Raw genomic sequence first — 17,339 nt, forward strand, 5'->3', positions numbered from 1 at the left:
GACCACAATTTGAGAACCATTGCACTAAGAGAAGCCTTATTGGATGAGACACTAGAGTATGGTGCATGCATGCTTCCCCTTACTACTCTGAGGGTTCCTTATTGTTCACAAGGTCTGCTCACTTGGGAGGGCCTAGGCAGGGATTCTAGGAATTTAGAGGAGTGAACTCACTACTTTCAGATCCTGAACCAGAGAAGATAGACGCAGTCAGACATGAAGTTTTCTCATCTCCCCATATCTGTACACATATGGTTTGCTTTATATTCTGTTAAAATCTGTGAAGTATCTCTGCTCCTATAAAAGGGCAATTCTTACATATTTGCTCTGGGTCCTGTGCCATCTCCTCTTCTCAAGAATTTTGCTTCTGCAGTTATCTCCTTTCTCTGGCATTATTAGTTTCTCCCTCTCTACTGGACCAATTCGATCAGCATACAAAAATGCTTGAATATCTTCAATCTCAAAAAAAGTGCCTTTGATGTTCTCATCCCCCTCCAATTATTACCACATTTCTGTTCTTTCCTTCAAAGCAATATTTCTTTTTTTTTAGGTTTTTATTTAAATTCCAGTTGGTTAACAGACAGTGTAATATTAGTTTCAGATGTATAATATAGTGATTCAGCACTTCCATATAGCACCTGGCACTCATCACAAGTGCACTCCTTAATCCCCATCACCTATTTAACCCATCCCCCTACCCACCTCCATTCTAGTAACCATCAGTTTGTTCTCTGTGGTTAAGTCTGTTACTTGGTTTGCCTCTCTCTCTTTTTCTCCCCTTGCTTGTTTGTTTTGTTTCTTAAATTCCACATCTGAGTGAACTCATATGGTATTTGTCTTTCTTGACTTATTTCACTAAGCATTAAACTCTCTAGCTCCATCCGTGTCATTGCAAATGGCAAGATTTTATTCTTTTTTGTGGCTGAGTAATATTCCATTGTATATATATACCACATCTTCTTTATCCATTCATCAGTCAATGGACATTTGGGCTCTCTCCATAGATTGGCTATTGTTGATAATGCTGCTGTAAACATCGGGGTGCATGTATCCCATGGAATTAGTATTCTTGTATTCTTTGGGTAAATACCTAGTAGTGCAATTGCTGGATCGTAGGGTAGGGAGGTTTTTGAGGAACCTCCATATTGTTTTCCACAGTGGCTACAACAGTTTGCATTCCCACCAACAGTGTAAGAGGGTTCTCCTTTCTCTGCATCCTCACCAACGTCTCTTGTTTCTTGTGTTTTTTATTTAAGCCATTCTAACAGGTGTTAGGTGATATCTCATTATAGTTTTGATTTGCATTTCCCTGATGATGAGTGATGTGGGACATCTTTTCATGTATCTGTTGGCCTTCTGTATGTCTGCTTTGGAAAATGTCTCTTCATGTCTTCTGCCCATTTTTTAACTGGATTATTCAGTTTTTGGGTGTTGAGTTTTATAAGTTCTTTATATATTTTGGATACTAATCCTTTATCAGATATGTCATTTGCAAATATCTTCTCCCATTCTATAGGTTGCCTTTTAGTTTTGTTGATTGTTTCCTTGGCTGTACAGAAGTCAAAGCAGTATTTCTTGAAAAACTTGTCTGTAGTCATCCTTTCCCCTTTGCTCACCTCCATTCTATCTTGAGCCCACTATAATTGAGCTTCCATTGCTCGTTTCTGCCACTTTATTGAAGTTGTTCTTGTCAAAATCACCAGTGACTTCAGTATTGTTAAATACAATGGTTACTTCTCTGTTGTTATCTTATTTGACCTCTTAGTAATTTTCAATAAAATTGACTATGCCCTTCTTGAAACTTATTCTCTTGGCTTCTATAACCCCATCTTCCTGTTTTTCTTCCTATATTCCTGGCTGCTTTCTCTCAGTCTGTTTTGCAGGCTCTTCTGCCTTTCTTCAATCCTTTTGAATATTGAGTACTCCGTAGTACCCACTGCCCTGTCTACATTCTCTACCTAAGTGATCATATTCAGTCCCATGGGTGGTTTTTTTTTTTAAGATTTATTTATTTATTAGAGGGGCGGGGAAGGGCAGAGAGAGAGAATCTTCAAGCAGACTCCCCACTGAGCAGAGGCCAGTGAAGGGCTCGATCCCACAACCAATGAGATCATGACCTGAGCCAAAATCAAGAATCAGACACCCAACCGACTGAGCCACCCAGGTGCCCCTAAGTGCCATGGTTTTAAATACCATTTAGATACAGGTAAGTCACAAATTTATATCTCTAGCCCTGACCTTTCTCCTGAGCTCTAGGCTCTAGGCTCTAGGCGCCCCTACCCACCACTTCTAAGAAACATCTCAAATTTAATAAGACCATCATTGAACTCTTAATTTTCCTGCCAGAGTCTGATTTTCCCCTTGTTGTCCCCATCTCTGTATCAGCACCAAGATGTATCTAGTGGCTCAAGAAGAAAATCTAAGAGTCCTCCTTGGTTCCCTGTTTCCTACCTTCTATAGCCAGCCCAAGACTTCCCCCAGAGTTGGAAGACTGAATGAGATAATGTATATAAAATGTTAAACATAATGCCTGGCCCATAAAAAGAAATAAATTGTAGCTATTATTTTACTATTATATTTACTATATAATAATTATGTGATTTTTTTTTTTAAGATTTTATTTATTTGACAGAGAGACACAGCGAGAAGAGGGAACACAAGCAGAGGGAGTGGGAGAGGGAGAAGCAGGCTTCCCGCGGAGCAGGGAGCCCGATGCGGGGCTCGATCCCAGGACCCTGGGATCATGACCTGAGCCAAAGGCAGACGCTTAACGACTGAGCCACCCAGGCGCCCCAATTATGTGATTTTTTAATTTCCATAGTAGCTAACCTTTGGTTAGAGTTTTTGACACTTTTTTTAAGTTGCTGGAAAATATGCTTTTGGATACTAGTAACACAGTCCCATGAACCATGAATGCTATTATATGCAAGCAACTACAGAATTTTTTGCTTTGGCTCTTTCTTAGAGATGTGATAGTCTCTGAATGTTTTTGAAACAAATTTATTAGGACTTAATAAGACAGAAAACTCATTTTTAACTTAACAGTGAAGGTGCATGTACTCACTTTCTAGGGATCCCCTTTTTAATATCTGAATGCCTAAGAAATAGGAACTCTTTGATGACTTTAGTTAGCACCCTGTTTCTTTACTTTTTTTTTTTTTAAGATTTTTAAAAATTTATTTGAAAGAGAGAGACACAGTGAGAGAAGGAACACAAGCAGAGGGAACAGGAGAGGGAGAAGCAGGCTTCCTACTGAGCAGGGAGCCCAATGTGGGGCTCGATCCCAGGACTCTGGGATCATGACCTGAGCTGGAGGCAGACGCTTAACAACTGAGCCACCCAGGCGCCCCTGTTTCTTTACTTAAGCCTCTATCAGCTCACTTGATCTGTTTTCCATTCCTATTATCTTATTGATTTTGCCATTCATAATGTCATTAGAGTCCCTGTAGTTGCTAAATTTAATGGCTTTTTGGGGGTTCTTATTCTACTTGTGAAGGTTAAATGTGAAAATCTTTGACTTCAGTATAAATGAAAAACACTTTATAAACTGTAAAGTAAATGTGTGTTACTAATATTGACATTCTGCTACATTAGACATTGCTAATTGGCTTGTGTGTCACTGATTTCTCCTGGGTTTTTTCTCTCTCTTATCTCTCTTTCTCTTTTGCTTATTCCTCCTTCTTCTCTGCTCATGACTTAAATGTTTCCTCAAAATTCTGTTTTTCGCACTCCTCTCATCCTAAATGATCACGTTTTCATCATTTTTGTTCCTTGGTAGGTGGGGCCATATCCCTCCCTACATTAATTTTAGAAGAACCAGCAAACTGTGTAACACAGATACCATTGGGGAGCTACAGTGTGAAGAAAAAAATTCTTTCTTATTACGTTTATATAGGCCTTTAGGATTCTTAAATCCTAAAAGTAGAGAGGGGTGCCTGGGTGGCTCAGTTCGTTAAGCATCTGCCTTCAGCTTGGGTCATGATCCTGGGGTCCTGGGACCAAGCCCCACATCCCGGGGTCCTGGGTTCAAGCCCCACATCTGGCTCCCTCTTCAGCAGGGAGCCTGCTTCTCCCTCTCCTGCTCCCCCTGCTTGTGCTCTCTCTCTCTGTCAAATAAATAAATAAAATCTTAAAAAAAAATAAAAGTAGAGAAAGTAACTCTTTTATGACCTGAATATTTATGCATCTTTCTTAATGCCACAGTGTTCCAAATTTTTTGCCTCGTGCCCTTACATATTAAGGATTTCCTGCTGCCTGGTGTTCCTAAAGGACTTTGTAATTGGTAGGAGCTCACAGTCCCTATGGAAGGAGAAAACATCCAATAGACTAAATATCCGAAGGGACTAAAATGACTCCTGAGAGCATCTTTGCCTTAGCTTATGTCCTTCCCCTTGTTTGGGATACACCCTCCCTCCATCTCTCTGCCCAAAGAACTCCTGTTCTTTTATTCATCTTTTAAAACGAAGTAATACATGTATACAGATTAAAACGTCGAATACTTCTACAAACTTTAAAATAAAGAACAGTATTCCCTTGCCCCATTCCTTCACATTGCCAATTCCCACTTCTCAGAAAGAGCAATTTTAAATCTTTTGGCTGCCCTTTCTAATATGCCCTCATATTTCAGAATGACTGTTCTTTCTTGATTTTTACATTCTAGATATTATCTTTTATCTTCCTACAATGAAAGATGAGGATTTACCTCTCTAAGGATCAAACCGTTAGTATTCTTTCCCAGATAGGGCTTCTTATTCTTTTCAATATGGACAGGCTGAGGAGGTTGCAAATATTTAAGTTCTGCTTCCTTTTTAACAATCCCATCTTTAAATTATTTCTCTCTTCTCACATTTTACTATAAGTAGCCAAGAGGAACCAGGCTACTCTTTCAATACTTCACTTAGATATTTCCTCAGCTAATTTCATTACTCAAAAGTTCTCCCTTCTGCTAGGGCATGAACACAGTTTAGCCAAGTGCTTTGCCACTATGTAACAAGGATCACCGTTCCTACAGTTTCCACTAACATGTTCCTCATTTCCATCTGAGACCTCATCAGAATGGCCTTTACCTTCCGTATTTCTACCAACACTCTGTTCAGGGAGATTAAGACTTTATAAGTCCCCTCTTTTCTTTCTGGGACCTCACCAAAATCATCTTTAAAGATCTAGTCACAGCAGCATAGGCTTTTTTAGCATGCAATTCAAGATTCTTCCAGCCTCTACCCTTTACTCAGTTCCAAAGCTGCTTTCACACTTTCAGGTATTTGTTATAGCAGCACCCCATTTCTTGTACTAGTTTCTGTCTTAGTCTGTTTGGGGTGCTACAAAAGAATATCATAGACCAGGTGACTTACAAGCAAAAGAAATTTGTTTCTCACAGTTCTGGAGGCTGGAAAGTCCCAAGATCAAGTGATCGGTAGATTTGGTGTCAAGCGAGGGCCCACTTCCAGGCTTACAGGTAGCCATCTTTTCACCGCGTCCCCCCATGGCTGAAAGAACAAGGGTTCTCGGGCGCCTGGGTAGCTCAGTTGGTTAAGCGACTGCCTTCGGCTCAGGTCATGATCCTGGAGTCCCGGGATCGAGTCCCGCATCGGCTCCCTGCTCGGCGGGGAGTCTGCTTCTCCCTCTGACCCTCCTCCCTCTCATGAGCTCTCTCTCTCTCATTCTCTCTGTCTCAAATAAATAAATAAAATCTTAAAAAAAAAAAAAAAAGAACAAGGGTTCTCATGAGAGGTCTCATTCTCATTGAGTCTACAGCTCCCAATATATACATACACACATACATGCATACCATGAACTTCTCCCTCCTTCTCTCAAATAATGGTATTATGATTTGAGGTTAGATCAAAATTAAATGTTTACATTATTATTATTTTTTAAAGATTTTATTAATTTATTTGTTTGAAAGAGAGAAAGTGAGTGAGAGAGCATGAGCAGGGGGAGGGGGAGAAGCAGGCTCCCCTGCTGAGCAGGGAGCCCAACTGGGGCTCCATCCCAGGACCCTGGGATCATGACCTGAGCCAAAGGCAGTTGCTCAACTGACTGAGCCACCCAGGCACCCCAAATGTTTACTTATTATGACTAAATAAATATTTGTAGCACAGTCATGTAGTACTTTCTTATACAACTTTTTTTCCCCTTCAGGAATTGATAATTACTTTTGTTGGTTGTTTGACTTTTAGGGAGATTGCAGATTTTTCTGTTGTTATCATTAATTTACCCCCAAATTGCCTACCAGTAATTTAAAATCTTCATATAATATATTTGATCACATCAAATAATCATCAATTTTATTAGCTTGTTAGAGACATTTCTTCCAGAACCATCTATTTTCCTATCCCTGGTTTAGATTGTTTGCTTTATAAACCTGCTGCAGAGTAGTCATGTAGATACTGCTCTTCACTATCATTCTAGGACTTCTCTTTTTTTTTCTCCTATGTGGACCCCCTGTTTTCTGAATGCAATATCTTCCTCTCTGTGGATTTACTTTCTTGCTTTGGTGGAGTACATTTTCCAGTAGCTTCCTCAGATAGGGTACATGGAAGATGAATTTTCCGTAATTAATAAATTTTGCATTGCTGAATTTTACCCTCACTTTTGATTGATACTTTGATAGGTATATAATTCTAGGTTGGAAAACTTGTCCTTTTCCCTTAGAATTTTGAAGACATTTCTCCATGGTCCTCCAGCTTCCACTTGTCATTGCGAAGTACCAGGCCATTCTGGTTCAGGAGAATGTCATGTCTTTTCTCTGTGGAACCATATGTTTTCTCTTTGTCATCCTTAATCTGAAATTTCACAGTGATATCACTTACTGTTGGTCTTGTAAAAGTTTTTTAAATCTAATCTGCTTGGAGAAGTTAAGATGGAGGGGTGGTAGGGGGACCTTGGGCTTGCCTTGTCCCTGGAACATAGCTAGATCGACATCAAATAATTTTGAACAACTAGGAAATTGATCTGAGGATTAAGAAAACAGTCTGCACAATTGGGGGGAGAGAATGTGGCAGATGCAAGGTTTGGACACATGAATTGGGGGAGAGAAAAGCCGAAGTGCTGTGATGGGGAGGGAACCTTTTCAGGGAGAGAGGGCATGAGTGGGAGAGAGACCAGCAAGTCAGGTTACCACAAGACAGCAATATGCCGTGGTATGGGGATCCCCTGGGTTGCACCGGGAGAGAACGTTCCCCTTCCTGGAGTACATTTGGAAGAGGTTATATTGCCTCTCCAAGGACAAAAGACCTGCCGGGCATCATGGAGCGGCCATTCAACAGCAGGGGACAGAGGTGGGCGCAGAGGGCAGATAACCTGGTTGCAGCTTTTGGTGGTGCTTCATCATAGACTTCAGGCACCTGCACAGCCATGGGACTGCTTTTCTGGGACTGAACAGTGCAGGCCACAGCCCTGTGAGGCTCTCCTCCGAGGGAGGGGAGTGCTCTGCACCTTGCTAAGTCCTTTAAGATCTGGAGTTTTGAATCCCAGCCTCCAGCCAGAGATAAAACACAAGAGAACTGTGGTGCTGGGATCTGACAAAAGCCTGGGACACAGGAGGGGAGATTGTTAGCTTTCCTGTGAGGGCCTCCTGAACTGTGGTGGCCTCAAGTTCCGCTCCCTGGGGGACAAGAAGGCGGGGTGATGCCATCTTCCACTCTTACTTCCAGCCCTCTCTCACCAGCTCTGTCAGACTTCAGAGAGAAACACAGAGCCCCCAGGGGAGGCTGGAGTTCCTTACACCAAACCCCGCCCCCCTGCGCCTGGCAGGGGCATCTTTACTAGGGCAGGTCTGACTGTGAGCAGCACAGTGGGCCTCGCCCCCAGGGGACCAGCACAGGCCCCGTGCATGTACCAAGTCTGTTGATCGTAGAGTGCGCCAAAGCAACAGCTTCAGTTCTGGTGTAGGACAAGGCTTTTTTTTTTCCTTTTGGAATCAGGCTTATGGCTTTTTGTTCATTTGTTGGTTGGTTGGTTGGTTGGTTTCTTTTTCTCATCTTTTGGATCAGGTTTCTTCTTTTTTTTTTTTTCTTTTCATTTCTTTTTCTTTTTTCTTTTTTTTTTTTTTTTAGAGAGGGAGAAAGAGGAAGGACAGAGGGAGAGGGAGAGAGGGAATAAGCAGGCTCCATGCACAGCACAGAGCCCACACTGGGCTTGATCTCACGACCCTGAGGTCATGACTTGAGCCGAAATCAAGAACCCAACACTTAACTGACTGAGCCACCCAGGCGCCCCTCCTTCTTTCTTTCTTTTTCTTTGGAATCAGGCTTACAGCTTTTTGTCTCTTTGTTTGCTTTTTTGTTCCTTTTCCTTTTCTCTTTTCTTGGATCAGGCTTTTTTTTTTTCAGGCTTATCTTAAGAAACGAATCAGAGCACACCTAATTAAAGGTCCAGACACTCCCCACTACAAGCAAGGAGGAACTCTGCAGAGGACTGACCTGTGTGAAAGAGCAAACAAAACACAACAGCAGCGTGCACACAGCATACATCAGAAACACTTCCTGAAGGGCCAGGCCCCAGACAGTGTATGACCCCTTAATACTCTCACTCTTAATATAGTATTACTCTCAGGAGCAAGAAACATAACAAGCTTTCATAACACACAAAATACAGACACCTAGACATAATGACAAGATGGAGGAATTCTCCCCAAAGGAAAGATCAAGAAGAAATTGCAGCCAGGGATTTGCTCAAAACAGATATAAGCAAGGTATCTGAACAAGAATTTAGAAAAACAGTCATGAGAATACTGGCTGGGGCTTGAAAGAACCATACAAAACACCAGAGAAACACTTGCTTCAGAGATAAAAGACTTAAAAACTAGTCAGGCCAAAATAAAAAATGCTATAACTGAGATGCAAAACCTACTAGATGTAAAAGACAAAATTATGGAAAATAAGCTGAAAAGAGGAGGGAAAGAAAACTATTAGAGCACAAATATAGACTTACGGAATTCAGTGATTCCACAAAGCACAATAATCGGTATCATAGGAGTCTCAGAAGACAAAGAGCAGGAAAGGGAGCAGAAGGTTTATTTGAATAAATTATAGCTGAGAACGTCCTAATCTGGAAAGGAAACAGGCATTCAAGGCCAAGAGGCACAGAGAACTCCCCTCAAGATCAACAAAAATAGGTCAACACCAAGACATATCAGAGTGAAACTTGCAAAATACACAGATAAAGAGAGAATTCTGAAAGCAGCTAGGGATAAAAGGTCCTTAACTTACAAGGGTAGATGCATAAGGCTGGTAGCAGACCTGTCCACATAAACTTGGCAGGCCAGACGAGAGTGGCATGATATATTCGACATGCTAAGTGGGAAAAATATGCAGCCAAGAATACTTTATCCAGCAAGGCTGTCATTCAGAATAGGAGAGAGAAAGAGTTTCCAAGACAAGCAAAAACTAAAGGAGTTCATGAACATTAAATAAGCTGTGCAAGAAATATTAAATGGGCTCCCCTTTGAGCAGGAAAGAGAGACCAAAAACCAAAAAAACTAAAAAGGAACAATCTACAGGAACAGTGCCTTTCAGGAAATACAATGGCACTAAATTCATATCTATCAATAATTACTGTCAATGTAAATGGACTAAATGCTCCAATCAAAACACATATGGTATCAGAATAGATTAAAAAAAAAACAAGACCCATTGATATGCTGCTTACAAGAGACTCATTTCATTTTTTTTTATTATGTTCAGTTAGCAAGAGACTCATTTTAGACCCAAAGACACCTCTAAATTGAAAGTGAGTTGGTGGAGAACAATCTATTATGCTAATGGACGTCAAAAGAAATCTGAAGTAGCCATCCTTATATCAGACAAATTAGATTTTATAACAAAGACTGTAACAAGAGATGGAGAAGGGCACTATATCATAATAAAGGGGTCTATCCAACAAGAAGATCTAACAATTTTAAATACTTATGCCCCCAACTTGGAAACATATGCTCCCAACTTGGGAGCTAAATGTATAAATCAATTAGTAACAAACTTAAACTCATTGATAATAATACAATAGTTGGGATACCTGGGATACCAGCCAGTTAAAAGTGTCTGCCTTTGGCTCAGGTCATGATCCCAAGGTCCTGGGATTGAGTCCCGCATCAGGCTCCTTGCTCGGCAGGGAGCCTGCTTCTCCCTCTACCTGCTTCTCCCCCCTGCTTGTGCTCTCTCTCTCTTTCAGACAAATAAATAAATAAAATCTTTAAAAAAAAAAAAAGAAAAAGGGCGCCTGGGTGGCTCAGTTGGTTAAGCGACTGCCTTCGGCGCGGGTCATGATCCTGGAGTCCCGGCATCGAGTCCTGCATCGGGCTCCCTGCTCAGCGGGGAGTCTGCTTCTCCCTCTGACCCTCCTCCCTCTCATGCACTCTCTCTCTCATTCTCTCTCTCAAATAAATAAATAAAATCTTTAAAAAAAAAAAAGACATTTAAAAAAATAATAGTAGGGACTTTAATACCCCACTCACAGCAGAATGCACATTCTTTTCAAATGCACATGGAATATTCTCGAGAATGGATCACATACTAGGTCACAAATCAGGCCTCAACTGGCACAAAAAGATTGAGATCACACCATGCATATTTTCAGACCACAACACTGTGAAACTTGAAGTCAATCACAAGAAAAAATTTGGAAGGACCACAAAATACATGGAGGTTAAAGAATATCCTATTAAAGAATGGATTAACCAGGAAATTAAAGAAATTTAAAAATACATGGAAGCAAATGAAAATGAAAACATGACAGTCCAAAACCTTTGGGATGCAGCAAGAGGGAAGTATATAGCAATACAGGCTTTCCTCAAGAAGCAAGAAAAGTCTCCAAATACACAATTTAACCTTACACCTACAGGAGCTGGAAAAAGAACAGCAAATAAAGCCTAAAACCAGCATAAAAAGGGAAATAAGAGAACAGAATTAAATGATACAGAAAATTTAAAAAAAAAAAACAGAACAGATCAACAAGAGCTGGTTCTTTGAAAGAATTAACAAGATTGATAAACCCCTAGCCAGACTTATCAAAAAGAAAAGAAAAAGGACCCACATAAAATCATGAATAAAGGAGGAGAAATCACAACCAACACTGCAGAAATACAAACAACTATAAAGAGAATATTATGAACAATTTTATGCCAACAAGTTAGGCAATCTGGAAGAAATGGATAAATTCCTAGAAACATATAAACTACCAAAACTGAAACAGGAAGAAAGAAAAATCTGAACAGACCCATAACCAGCAAAGAAATGGAATCAGTAATCAAAAACCTCCCAACAAACAAGAGTCCAGGGATGGATGGTTTCCCAGGGGAATTCTACCAAACATTTAAAGAAGAATTAATACCTATTCTTCTGAAACTGTTTCCAAAAATAGAAACGGAATGAAAACTTCCAAACTCATCCTATGAGGCCAGCATTACCTTGATTCCAAAACCAGACAAAGACCCCACTAAAAGGGAGAATTACAGACCAATATCCTTGATGAACATGGATGCAGAAATTCTCAACAAAACCCTAGCTAGTCGAATCCAACAGTACATTAAAAGATTTATTCACCACGATCAAATGGGATTTATTCCTGGGCTGTGGGGTGGTTCAACACCTGCAAATCAATCAGTGTGATACACCAGATTAATCAAAGAAAGGTTAAGAACCATATGGTCCTCTCAACAGATGCAGAAAAAGCATTTGACAAAATACAGCATCCTTTCTTGATTAAAAAAAAAACAAACTCAAGAAAGTAGGGATAGAGAGAATGTACATCAATATCATAAAGGCCATATATGGAAGACCCACAGCTAATACTATCCTCAATGGGGAAAAACCGAGAGCTTTTCCCCTAATGTCAGAAACACAACAGAGATGTCCACACTCACCACTATTGTTCAACATAGTACTGGAAATCCTAGCCTTAACAATCAGACAACAAAAAGAAATAAAAAGCATCCAAATCAGCAAGGAGGAAGTCAAACTTTCACTGTTTGCAGATGACATGATACTCTATGTAGAAAACTCGAAAGACTCCACCAAAAAATTGCTAGAACTGATACAGGAATTCAGCAAAGTTGCAGGATATAAAATCAACACACAGAAGTCTGTTGCATTTGTGTACATGCATAATAAAGCAGCAGAAGGAGAAATCAAGGAATCGATCCCATTTACAGTTGCACCAAAACCCATAAGATACCTAGGAATAAACCTTACGAAAGAGGTAAAAGATCTGTACTCTGAAAACTATAGAACACCTATGAAAGCAGTTCAAGAAGACACAAAGAAATGGAAAAACAGGGATGCCTGGGTGGCTCCGTCAGTTAAGAGTCTGCCTTCAGCTCAGGTCATAATCCCAGGGTCCTGGGATTGAGTCCCACATTGAGCTCCTTGCTCAGTGGGGAGCCTGCTTCTCCCTCTCTGCCTGCCACTCCCCATCCTTGTGCTTTCTCTGACAAATAATTAAAATCTTAAAAAAAAAAAAAAAAGAAATGGAAAAACATTTCATGCTCATGGATTGGAAGAACAAATATTGTGAAAATGTCTATGCTACCTAGAGCAATCTACACATTTAATGCAATCCCTATCAAAATACCATCCACTTTTTTCAAAGAAATGGAACAAATAATCCTAAAATTTTTATGGAACCAGAAAAGACTCCGAAGAGCCAGAGGAATGTTGAAAAAGAAAAGCAAAGCAATTCCGGACTTCAAGCTCTATTACAAAGCTGTAATCATCAAGACAGTATGGTACTGGCACAAAAACAGACACTTAGATCAATGGAACAGAACAGAGAGCTCAGAAATGGACCCTCAACTCTATGGTCAACTAATCTTTGACAAAGCAGGGAAGAATGTCCAATGGAAAAAAGATAGTCTCTTCAACAAATGGTGTTGGGAAAATTGGACAACCACATGCAGAAGAATGAAACTGGACCATTTCCTTACACCACACACAAAAATAGACTCAAAATGGATGAAAGACCTAAATGTGAGACAGGAGTCCATCAAAATCCTTGAGAAGAACACAGGCAGCAACCTCTTCGACCTCAGCTGCAGCAACTTCTTCCTAGAAACATCGCCAAAGGCAAGGGAAGCAAGGGCAAAAATGAACTCTTGGGACTTCATCAAGATAAAAAGCTTTTGCACAGCAAAGGAAACAGTCAACAAAGCCAAAAGACAACTGGCAGAATGGGAGAAGATATTTGCAAATGATATATCAGATAAAGGGCTAGTATCCAAAATCTATAAAGAACTTATCTAACTCGACACCCAAAGAACAAAGAATCCAATCAAGAAATGGGCAGAAGACATGAACAGACATTTCTGCAAAGAAGACATCCAGATGGCCAAGAGACACATGAAAAAGTGCTCAACCTCACTCGGCATCAGGGAAATACAAATCAAAACCTCAATGAGATACCACTTCACACCAGTCAGAATGGCTAAAATTAACAAGTCAGGAAACGACAGATGTTGGCGAGGATGCAGAGAGAGGGGAACCCTCCTACACTGTTGGTGGGAATGCAAGCTGGTGCAGCCACTCTGGAAAACAGTATGGAGGTTCCTCAAAAAGTTGAAAATAGAGCTACCCTATAACCTAGCAATTGCACTACTAGGTATTTATCCAAAGGATACAAAAATAACTAATTTGAAGGGGCACATGCACCGCAATGTTTATAGCAGCACTATCTGGAAAGAACCCAGATGTCCATTGGCTGATAAATGGATAAAGAAGATGTGGTGTACACACACACACACACACACACACACACGCACACACACTGGAATATTACTCAGCCATCAAAAAGAATGAAATCTTGCTGTTGTCAATGACATAAATGGAGCTACAGTGTATTATGCTAAGCGAAATAAGTCAGTCAGGTGGGTGCCTGGGTAGCTCAGTTGTTAAGTGTCTGCCTTCAGCTTGGGTCATGATCCCGGGGTCCTGGGGTCAAGCCCCACATCGGGCTCCCTGCTGGGAGCCTGCTTCTCCCTCTTCCTCTCTCTCTCCCCCTGCTTGTGCTCACTCTCTCTCTCTCTCTGTCAAATAAATGAATAAAAATTTTAAAAAAAAGTCAGTCAGAGAAAGACAAATACCATATGATTTTACTCATATGTGGAATTTAAGAAACAAAACACATGAATATAGGGAAGGGAAAGAAAAAATAAGATAAAAACAGAGAGGGAGGTAAACCATAATAGACTCTTAACTGAGGATTGCTGGAAGGGGGATGGGTGGGGGATGGGCTAAATGGGGGATGGGCATTAAGGAGGGCACGCGTTGTGATGAGCACTGGGTGTTATATGTAAGTGGTGAATATACACATTCTACTCCTGAAACCAAAAAAAAAAAAAAAAAAATTTTAATCTGCTTGGGCATCTGGCTGTCTCAGTCAGTAAAGCATGTGACTCTTGGTCTCAGGGTTGTGTGTTTGCACCTCACATCTCGTGTATAGATTACTAAAAATAAATAAATAGATAAACTTTAAAAAATCTAATTTGCTTAATACTTAGTAGGCCTTCTCTTAATTTGAGATGTTTTCTTGAACTTTTTTTTCATTTCCTCACCTTTATTTTCTCTTTTTGTCTGGAACTACTTCTGTTACTTGGATATTAGCTTCTAGGTTACTATGCTACAGGCTGAGAGGACCGTCTAGATCAGGGATAAGAAAATAGAGGGTCCAAAGGGATGTCTTTAAGAAGATGGTAAAATTGCTAGATTATTTCATGTGACTGAACATACTAAATGGAGACTGATTTTCTTTAATTTTATTATTTTTTTCTCACTGTTTTGTTGTTTTTGTTTTTGTCTTTTATCTTCCAGTTTTCCTCAGTTTTATCTTTCAATCATCTTGTTAATTTTTTAATAAAAATTTTATTTATTTAAGAGAGAACAAGATGGATAGAGAGAGCATGAGCGGGGGGTGGGGAAGGGCAGAAGAGAGGGAGAAGCAGACTCCCCACTGAGCAGGGAGCCTGACTCAGTGCAGATCCCAGGACCCTGGGATCACAACCTGAGCCAAAAGTAGACGCTTAACCAATTGAGCCACCCAGGTGCCCCATCAACCATCTTAATAATTTTTAATCAATTTTTATCATTATATTTTTAATTTCCAAAAGCCCATTTTTTGTTGTTGTTGCATCCTGCACTTTTTTCATAGATACAGTATCTTCTCACTTGGAGGCTATCAATTGCAAAGGTTTTTTTAAGTTTTCTGTCATCTCTGCCTTTTTTGTATTTCCTCCAGGCTTTTCTTCTTTACGCTTGCTTTGTTCTCTGTCCTTTATGTAAGATGCTTTCCTTGTATATCTAATGTTTCTTAGCTGTCCATTCCTATTTAAGAGTAACACTTAAGAGCTAAAAGGAAGCCGTGTGTGTGTGTGTGTGTGTGTTTGAGAGAGAGAGAGACCTTGTAAATTAGTGAGTTTAACTGAGGATGACCTGGCTGGGCTTTTTTCAGTGGAGAGCCCGAACTACAGTATCTGCTGTGTTTTTCTCCTTGGGCTGATTTCCAGAGATGAATCCTCCAGTCTCTTGTTTCTGAGTTATAAACCTGTCAGTCTTCTTAGAACCAAGTGGGGAAAGAGGGTTGGGTTGGGGGATATCCATTTGTTCAATATGTGTATCTTCCCAAATCCCTCAGTTTTTAGTATGGACACCCCACTCTTCGCTGTGCATAATATTTCCAATCCTGAGCCTCTCTGAATCAACCCTCCCAGTGAGGAAGGCTCTGGTCTTCCAGGAGAGGGAAGGAGCAGGCACTCAGCTACCCTGAATAGAGGAGGAACTCTGTGAGCCTGAGACCTTTGACAGACTTCTAACCAATTTTACTAATTTCAGCCCCACTTTCAGCAGGGTTCTGCAGCATGAATCAGTTCTGCTTCTGGGCTTTCCTAACTGCTGGTGGAGGTTTCAACTTTGTCTGTTCTGCTAAGTCAGCTATCACTCATCCACACGCTTTCCAGATTCTAAAATTTTGTGGCTGTCCTCTTTTATCTCTCCCATTCTCTGTGTCTGTGTCAGTTTATGCCTATTTTTATCCCTTTATTTTCATTTTAGTGAGGTTTCAGAAGGAAGCAGTGGTTAGCTATCTTTAACCAGAATTAATTCATGTTTATTCTTCAAACTCAAATGTCATATCCTTTCTATAACTTCTCCTGACCCCACATGCAGAATTCATTGCTCCATCATGTATATTCTCATAGGATTTTATGTATGTCTATGATAGCATTTGCCATGCTTTATTTTAATTATTATTTGGATGAATCCTAACTATAATTCTCTTGAGAGTCATCATAATATAATACTATTTTATTACATAGTGTAGTTTATATTTCATGGTAGATTTTTAAAACTGAGCCAATAGAAATTAATTTTCACCATCTTCAGGTAGTATCTGAAATTGAGGCTAAAAATGGCCTTTAAAACATTCCCATTTGAGTTTAAGGGACCTTGTGTTTCAAAGTACCTCTGTCCAAAGATGTAGCTTCATCCCAAAGGATTTTTAACTTAAGATACTCTGCAGCCAGGCTTATTGCTGATTTGAGATTGAGAATATATCTGGCTCAACCACATAGCCAACCTTAAAAAGAAGAGGCAGCTTTGCTTTAAAAGAAGGGTGAAATGGTAAGAGAAACAGTAGTCATTGGTTATATGGAATATGTGCTACTCTGCTACAGTGACAGAGAAGATCCAAGAATGTGATAGTTTCAAGGCATCATGGTTGATCAGCAGTTATCAAAATCCCAGCTGAAATAAACTATTTTTCTTGGAAAAAGGTAATACTAAAATTCTGCCATGTGCCAAGTAATATGCCAAAAAATATCCTTTTACAAATGTTATTTCATTTAATTCTCAAAATATCCTTGCAAAGTAGTTGTTTTTATGCTACCAGTTTTACAGTCGAAGGATTTGAAGTTCAAAAAATCCAAGGTCAACTTATCAAAAATTGATATGTTTTCTGAGCACCTCCCTTCTGACCCCTGTCCTTCTGCTAAGTGCCCATCCTATATGCTGCTATTGTACCCTGAGCTTATCTTTTTTTTATTTAAGATATTATTTATTTATTTAAGGGAGAGAGAGAGTGAGCGAGAGAGAGCACAAGCCAGGGGGGAGAGGCAGAGGGAGAAGCAGACTCCCCACTGAGCAGGGAGCCCAATGCAGGACTCAATCCTGGGACTCCAGGATCATGACCTGAGCCAAAGGCAGATGCTTAGCCGACTGAGCCACCCAGGCACCGCACCATGAACATATCTTTATCTTAACACTCATCTTATTCAAATGACATTATGTTTATTTATCTATCTCCCCCATTGGACAGCTCCTCAAGGGTTGGAACAATGTCTTATTCTCCAGTAGGAAAATAGG

General features: G+C 40.2%; 1 protein-coding gene across 1 annotated transcript in view; it reads left to right on the top strand.

Annotated features, from left to right (window-relative positions):
- The window catches only part of ZSWIM5 (zinc finger SWIM-type containing 5), a 77,220-nt gene that overhangs the window by 22,642 nt on the left and 37,239 nt on the right, over positions 1-17,339 (top strand). The gene's annotated exons all lie outside the window — the stretch shown is intronic.

This window comes from Mirounga leonina, unplaced genomic scaffold (genome assembly GCF_011800145.1).
Source record: "Mirounga leonina isolate KUSES-001 unplaced genomic scaffold, KU_Mleo_1.0 Mir_173, whole genome shotgun sequence".
Lineage (NCBI taxonomy): Eukaryota > Metazoa > Chordata > Mammalia > Carnivora > Phocidae > Mirounga > Mirounga leonina.